Consider the following 7,846-nt stretch of genomic DNA (forward strand, 5'->3'; position numbering starts at 1 on the left):
TTCCTTCGTTTTTAAGGCTGACTAATACTCCACTGTAAGTACATTTTGTTTATTTTGCTGATGGGCATGCTGGCTACTTCCACCTTTCAGCTAGCGTGAATAATGCTGCTACGGACACGGGTGTGAAAACATCGCTGAGACGGAACCAAAGTTCGTGTGCCCCACACTTCAAAAGGTCAAAACTCAAAACGTCCGAGTCTGGAGTGAGGAAAGGCTTACTGACCGAGGAGACCCGCAGGGCCTCCCTGCACAAGGCAAAGGCTTTTTACGGGTTTCCAGAGAACAGATGCCGACGTGCTGGGGGGGCAAGTTTTAATCGGAGGACCTCGGAGCTTGGCCATTTATGGTAAAGGGGCGTCCACACTGGACCATCCTGCACAATGGACCCTTGGCTCTAGAAAGGGCTCTGGTGTTCATTCAAGTTCTGCTTATGTCCTGGTCCTTTGGTTCCGTGGGGGTGGGGTGGGGATGAGACTTTAGTTCCGGGAACAGCTGGAGGCCAAAGTTTCTCCTCTGCACATGCCCTGGCTCCATGAACTGTGGTCTTGGTCTGTTCTCTCTAAAAAGCAACTCACTATCTCAGTAAACAGAATAGGACCATTTTGAGCTGGTTCTGTGGTTACACAGATCATATGATAATTGCTGGATCATATGATAATTCTATTTCTAATTTTGTAAGGAACTGCCATACTGTTTTCCATAGTGGCTGCACCGTTTATATTCCCACAAAGAGCACCCAAAGGCCCCAATTTCTCCACATCCCCGCCAACACCTGTTATTTTTTTTTTTTTTATAGTAGCTATCCCCATGAATGTGAGATGGAGGATTTGCTTTTATATAAATTTTCTGTGCTTTCTTTTCCCTACAAAGATGTGGTGAAAAGCCCTCTTAAAATATGCTCCATGAACGAACAAAAGACATCCTGGAAGGTATTGAAAATGGAAAAGAAGAAAGTCTTTCAAAGCAGGATTTAAAAGGACAATAAAATTGTGGTTCGTGTGAAATGATTAAACCAACAAACAAAACAAACAAGGGAGAACAAATAAAGGAAAGCACCCCCCCCATATCTGAAATTCCCTGATGCCAACTGCCTGCTTGGAGTTCTGAATTCCCTAAGCCCATGTTCTGCTTTCCATCAGGATATTTCCCCTCGCCCCACCCATGTGCTGGGCCTTTGCCTGTGATCAATCCCTTCCCATCATGTTCTTCCTTTCTACTTCAGCTCTTGCAACTGGGTCAGTGCCCCCCCAGTCGGTGGGAGACTGAAGGGCAGGGCCCTACCCTTCCCAGTTAGTAGCGCCATCTGTGTCCCTTGGCCTAAGAAGGTATCAGTGCTAAGCACTGATGTTAGGAAAGCTGGGGTAAAACCAACCTCATTATGACCTTGAAAGCTTGAATTAAATGTTTAATTAAATCTGGAAACAGATGAAAAGATTCACACAAAGCAAGACTAGCAACACATCCTTAATCAGAAACGTATCCTGGTCTTCGGATTTTGAATCCAAAAGAAACTTTAACACAACTAAAAGATTAAACAACAAATAAAGATTTAAAACTATCTAGAAGGGTCATGAAGTATTTTTAAAGTTACTTTCCTTAAACAATACCTAAATAATACTGTTTTTTATATGTCAAGCCTTATGGGCCTAAATATTTGCATTTTCACAATTCATAGTCTACTTTGCTTAAAACTACACAGTGTACGTCAACTCCAGAATGTAAGATATAAATGTAGCAAAAAATAATTTGGAAAACTCACATACAATCTCATATATTTACTTTGAAAAGGGTAAATAAAAACAAATATGTAAAGCATATTATGTTTTTCCTGCTACACCTTTGAGAAAAACTCAGGGAAATATTTTAAATTGTTAACATTATATTTGAAAATCTCTCTATTACTTAAGGGGCCAGGGACTCAGTGGATACCTCATTCTCTTCCTCAGCCTGAATACCATATTCAGAAAGAACACACAATCGCTGACCTCAGAATGCTGCTTCAGCCCACTTTTTACTGGTAACACAAATTGCAAGCGCTAAATGGCTACCCCACCCCTCCAGACACCTCAGGGAATACAAGTGTGCAAGCCATTTACGACATTAGTGCTGTAAACACAGCTCTTCTTCTGGGAAAGTTTTGTAGAGTTCAAGACGGAAACATTTCCTGAGTTGCAAAGAGCAAATAAGTCTTTCACAATCACCATTTCATTTTGATTCAAGCTAGTTTACCAGTTTGATTTGTGAGCTGACTGCCCTTCTAAGTAAGTAACATACTGATAAAATCCAACTCATCAAAGCATGGAGAATTTCTACAATAAACTCCAACTCCACAAATAAAGGTAAGAGAAGTCCACTTTCACTTAAATGAAAAAAAAGTGGGGGGAGTTTTCACGTATTTCTCATGAAACATAACTTCAAGGACAACACCATATACATTATAAAATAGGATAAAAATTAGCACAATATAAAAAAAAGACCATTTTACAACAGGCCTACATGCCACTACGTTTTAAAAAACACACTCTCTGATATGAAATTTCTGGAGGAAAGAAGTATGCCATCTAAAAAGCATTCTTGCACTTCTTTGTAACTTTTTAAGCTATTGATTGTATCTTAGATTCCTTTATGTAAAAGCCTCAGAAAACAAACTAATTTCAACTTTCTATTTAATGAGCACAACCACATATACCAATGTGGAAGAACCATAATCAGTTCTAAAATAGTGAATTTCAAATGAATGAAGTTTTATTCTAATTCTTCAGAATTTTAGTTCTAAGTTACATTGTCCACAGGGCGGCAGTCTCACAATCTTCACTTTGTCTCTGGATTCAATGAACCATTTCAGTGTTCAAAAAGCCACACACACATGCACACACAGGTGGGCAATACAAACTTACTATCTGACCAACACTCCTGCCTGTCCTCTCAAAAACAGAAAAAAAAAAATCTATGCTTCGTAACTTCCCTATTTCTTTTAGTGTGTTTACTTCCCGATATCTTAAATTTTTCCTTCCATGTACCTCTTTTATCTGACCCTTTCTATTTGGCCGTCGCCACCTTATTTAGGGAGAGATTAGAGGCAAGAGAGCTGTTAGATTATCACTGTGCTACAAGAGACCCCTGACCTTGGCCAAGGCCTGACCCAGGGAGAATGGCAGCAGGAACAGGAAGGCGGGAGTGGACACACCACAGACACCATCCTTCCATCTCCCAGTTCATCCTGCACAGTCCTACCAAATTAATTTCATTGAAGCACTTATATTACCAGAAATCCCTTCTCCTGGCTAAGTAAATTCCTTATCCCCAAATTCAAGGACTTTTGCAATGAGAACCTTCCAAAACCTTCCATCGAAATGCTCTGCAAGAGTCATGGGGATTTGTAAAATAAACTACACTTTGAATAGACCTTGCAGTGTCCTGGTTTTCATTCATTCATTCAAATATTTTCTGAACAGTCACCGAGTGCCAAGTACTGCTCTAATTGCTCATCACACCAAGGGGAAGAAGTTCAGTCCCTGCTCCAAGGTTACACTCCCGACTGGCCAGTCTTGGGTTGAAAGTCGTTAGGGGAGAGGAGAAAAGCCCACAGGCACTTCCAGGTCTCTGCAGGTAAGGGATAAAGCTGTTCCCAAGGTTGGGCCTCTGGCAGCACACTAGGGGGGTGAGGGAGTAACAGAAAGACACAGAGATCTGCCAGCACTGACACTGCCTGCTATAGACCCTGCCTGCTATAGACCCTAACGGATTTTTGCGGCTTGTTTCCCATTCTTATACTTGACCCTCTGGTTCAGCCCAAATGTGCCAGCAACTGTTATTGTACCTCTGCTCCTGCTCGCTTCCTTCTTAACACCTAGCCTCCCACCATTATCATTTCCACCAGCAAAAGCCTAACCTGACTTCAAAGCCCATCTCAAATGCTGCTGACATTAGCAGTTCATTTCCCAACCCCTCCATTGTAGCCCCCCGACCCCCAAGCACATAATCTATCCTTTCTCTATAGATTTGGCTATTCTGGACATTTTATATAAATGAAATCATACAAGATGTGGTCTTTTGAGTCTTGCTTCTTTAACTTAGCATAATGTTCTTGACATTGATCCAATATGTGGTATATATCAGTACTTCATTTCTTTTTATTGCCAAGTAATATTTGATTGTATGGATACATCACATTTTATTTATTCATTCATCAGTTGATGGACATGTGAGTTGTTTCCACTTTCCGCTTATGAATAATGCTGCTGTAAACATCTGTACAAGTTTTTGTATGGATATGTTTTACTTTCTCTTGGGTACATACCTAGGAGTGGAATTGCTGAATCATATGATTAACTCGATGTTTAATATTTTGAGGGAACTGCCAAACTGTTTTCCAAAGCAACTGCTCCATTTTACATTTCCACCAGCAGGGTATGAGGATTCCAACTTCTGTTGTTGCAACCTTACAGAGTAAGAATGATCTCACTATATAACATCCTTACCTCATGGAACGTATATTCTAGTGGACTAATAAATAAACTGAAAAACTAGACATGTTACTTTTAGATAATAAGGAAAAGGAGAAAATAAAACAGGGAAAACCAACCAGAAAGAAACCAGAACAAAAGGGAGTCACTAGCTAGAGCGCTCAGAACAGACCCCACTGAGAAGAAAATGTGGACCTGAGATGTGAAGAGCTGGAGGAGAAATATTCCAGGCAGTGGAAAGGCAAGAAATAAAACTGAGAAAAGAACAAGTTGAGCAAGTTCAAGACAAAAAGCAAACCAGTGGAGCCGAAGTTTAATAAAGAGGCAGAGAAGGTAGGAGATGAGGTGGGCAGGTAAGCAGAGGCCAGGTAATGTTGGGCCTCAGAGACCAGGGTAAGGTCTTCGGATTTTAAAATGCCATCATTTTTTTAACCCATTATATTTCTTTAAATACAGGTGTCCATCTATGCAAACACTTATTGAATTTTCACCTATCTTCTGATCACAACTAATCGTAGCAAACATTAAGGAGACTATCTGGGTAAACCCACACCATTTAATTAGTATCACTTTATTTTGTGGCCCAAGACAGAACACCCAAAATATGAGCACCGATGGTTCTGGTAGCCATGCATGTCAATTACAAGCATCTAGATGAATCTTACAAATTGATCACCTACTCTTAACCAACTTAAGGGGTATGTCTTAATGCCAGTAACTAGCAGCTCTGTCTTGGAATATTAAGGTCATTTTCAATAAAACAAGCCAGTAAGAACATAGTTGCAGGTCATTCTCATAATTTAAAATTAGATTTCACTCTTTTAAATTGAATTCTAATTAACTGCTTTCCTCCATTTTACTAATTAAAAATGAGTATTTGATTGCTAAACACAAAACCTATGGGCACAAAATATTCAACATGTTTCTCTATGTTGTTTGAATCTTTTAAAGCAAGCATTTTCACATATTACACTTGGTTTTCTCAAAGAGACAAAAATATTTTTAAAATTCTAGTGACATAAATGTCACTCCCTTGATAAAATAACCTGTTGGTCCCGGCTTGGTCTCCCACGGCTCTCCCTCCAGGCACTGCGTGCCCCGCAGAACCAGACAACTTGTCATCCATGTTCCCCCATCTCAGCTTTATGACTCATATTCCCCGCCAGGAGAAATCCAACCAGTTCTTCAAGGTCCAGAGCAAACACTCTCCCTTCCATGTCTCCTCCAGTCCTCTTCCCTGAGTAGAAATGACTTCTGGCCTCTGTGCTCCTGCAGCATTTCAGATGCTGCCTTACCTGGGCTGGCTGAGGCACAGCCACACAGGAGTCTACATCTTGGACACAGATACTGTCACCAAACTACTTCCCTCAACATACCGTCACGTACAACCAGCGTAAAGCTACTTGCAATTACCAGGGTCCGTTTCAGCACCATTTGGGATAATGTGATACCAAGTCATTACAAAACACAAGGGCAAGAGTGAAAGCCTCTTTGCAGACAACGCAGAGCAGTCTTTCTTTGCTTCCAAATTCAGACCTGATTCTTTAGTAAACGCTTTCTTAATAATCACACAATCCCACTGTTTAAATGAAACGTTTCTTCTCATTACCTATTTAAGAACTGCTCAACATTCTTGCAACTTTATCTAAAGTTTGTGAGTGATATGTACTGTCAAGAATTCATGGCTCTAAATCCAGGGCACAGAGGAGGTGAAAGATCTACACAGGTAGATCTAATCACCGGGGCCCACACAGGATTCCATTCGGTCTTCCATCCAGTTCTCCTCACATGAAGAACCTCAACAGCAATCAGTACCTTTCCAAAACATCAGATGGTGCTCGGTGTTGAGTAAATGTTCAAATATTGGAATTAATGAAATCAGTTAAAATGTTTATTTGTGGGGGTTTATTTACAAGGTAAGAAGAACCCTTAATCCTGCAGATATTAACAGATTATTTCGAAACTTACTGTACAGTGAAAACTATACAACACTTTGGAAACGCAGGTACTAGCCACCAAAAGTTCTGTTCTTAGTAATGGCACTGACCAGAAACCCGTCCACAAGAGCTACTTTTTCCTTCTTCATTTGTTCCCACAGGCCCGATAGACTAAATATTATATAGCTCCCCCCGTTTTCTAACCTTGCATTCAAGATAACGCTTTTGTTTCATTTACAGCTCGCATGCTGCTGACACAGCTGCCCCTTCTTCGTAATAAACACAGGGCTTCTATATTTAAAAATACAGAGCAACTTTGTTATAACATCCCCTCCCCAGTCGCCGGCCAATATTCTCTCTTCCAAGCCCCACCTCCACCCCAGGCTTTTCTATCCTCGGCGCTCAAAGCTTTAGACGCTTTGAAAAGTCAATTTTCTTCTTTAAAGACATCTCCTCGTAGTGGCATCTTTCCTCTCCGCAGCTCGCGCGCGCGTGTCTGTGTGTGAGAGTATATGGTGTGGTGTGTGTACAGAAGAGAAAAAAAGGATCCCCTTCCCCAGAGGCCTTCCCAAGCAAAAGCACTTAAGCCTGTGGCTCTTGCGTGAGGGCGACCAGCGCCCCGATGTCAAGTTGGAACGAGCTCAGTCCCAGGCTGGGCTCGGGCGCTGCGGGAGCCCCGGGCAGACACGCGGCTCATCAGGCGGTGACGGGAAAGCGCGCCCGCGGGCACCCCGGCTCGCCCGCCCGCCCGCCCGCCACGCCGCGCGGGGATCTCCGGCCCGGCCCAGGCGCGCCCCCGCCCGGGGGAGGCTGCTGTGTGTGGGGGGGTGGGGGTGGGGGGGTTCTCGTCACCACCCCGCGGAGAGTTAACGCGGCTGCTAGCGGGGTCCCGGGCGCCCAGCGCTGGGGGCAAACACGCCCCGCGGCGCCTGGGGCCGTCGGAAGGGGGCGGCCGAGCAGGGTGTGGGCCCGAGGGGCGCTGGGAGGGGATAAGGCGAGGCCCGAGTTAATCATCACCTCCCCGGCGTCTGGAAAAGGACGACCGGGGACCGGAGTGGCGAGAGGGGGCCCGGAGAAAACGAAACTCCTTCCCGGCGGCCCCGCTCTGCGCCGCCAGCCCGGGCACGGAGCACGGGGAGCCGGGACGCACTCGCTCCTGCCGCCCGCCCGGCGCGCCGCCCGCGACTCCCGAAGCCGCAGCCCGGGTCACGGCGCAACTAACCACTGCGATACTAAGGCTCCTTTTCCACAAACTCGCCCGGACAGGGGGACAGGAAGGCAGCGAGAGTCCCTGGCAATAAAATTAGTTCCTCCCGGATCGGGTTTCAAAAAAAAGTACGACGTTCCCATACCGGGAGTCGAACCCGGGCCGCCTGGGTGAAAACCAGGAATCCTAACCGCTAGACCATATGGGAAGCGCTGCTCAGACGCCGCTGCGACTCA

The 7,846-nt window shown here is 44.2% G+C and overlaps 1 protein-coding gene and 1 non-coding gene across 2 annotated transcripts in view; both read right to left on the minus strand.

The window, feature by feature from the left end:
- ELF1 (E74 like ETS transcription factor 1) overlaps positions 1-7,846 on the minus strand; it is a 97,979-nt gene that overhangs the window by 89,993 nt on the left and 140 nt on the right. The window lies entirely within an intron of this gene.
- On the minus strand, positions 7,747-7,818 carry TRNAE-UUC (transfer RNA glutamic acid (anticodon UUC)). Its single transcript has one exon. It is a non-coding gene; the product is annotated as a tRNA-Glu (tRNA).

The sequence above is a fragment of the Rhinolophus sinicus genome, chromosome 16, assembly GCF_057876585.1.
Source record: "Rhinolophus sinicus isolate RSI-liver-muscle chromosome 16, RSI-T2T, whole genome shotgun sequence".
Taxonomy (NCBI): Eukaryota; Metazoa; Chordata; class Mammalia; order Chiroptera; family Rhinolophidae; genus Rhinolophus; species Rhinolophus sinicus.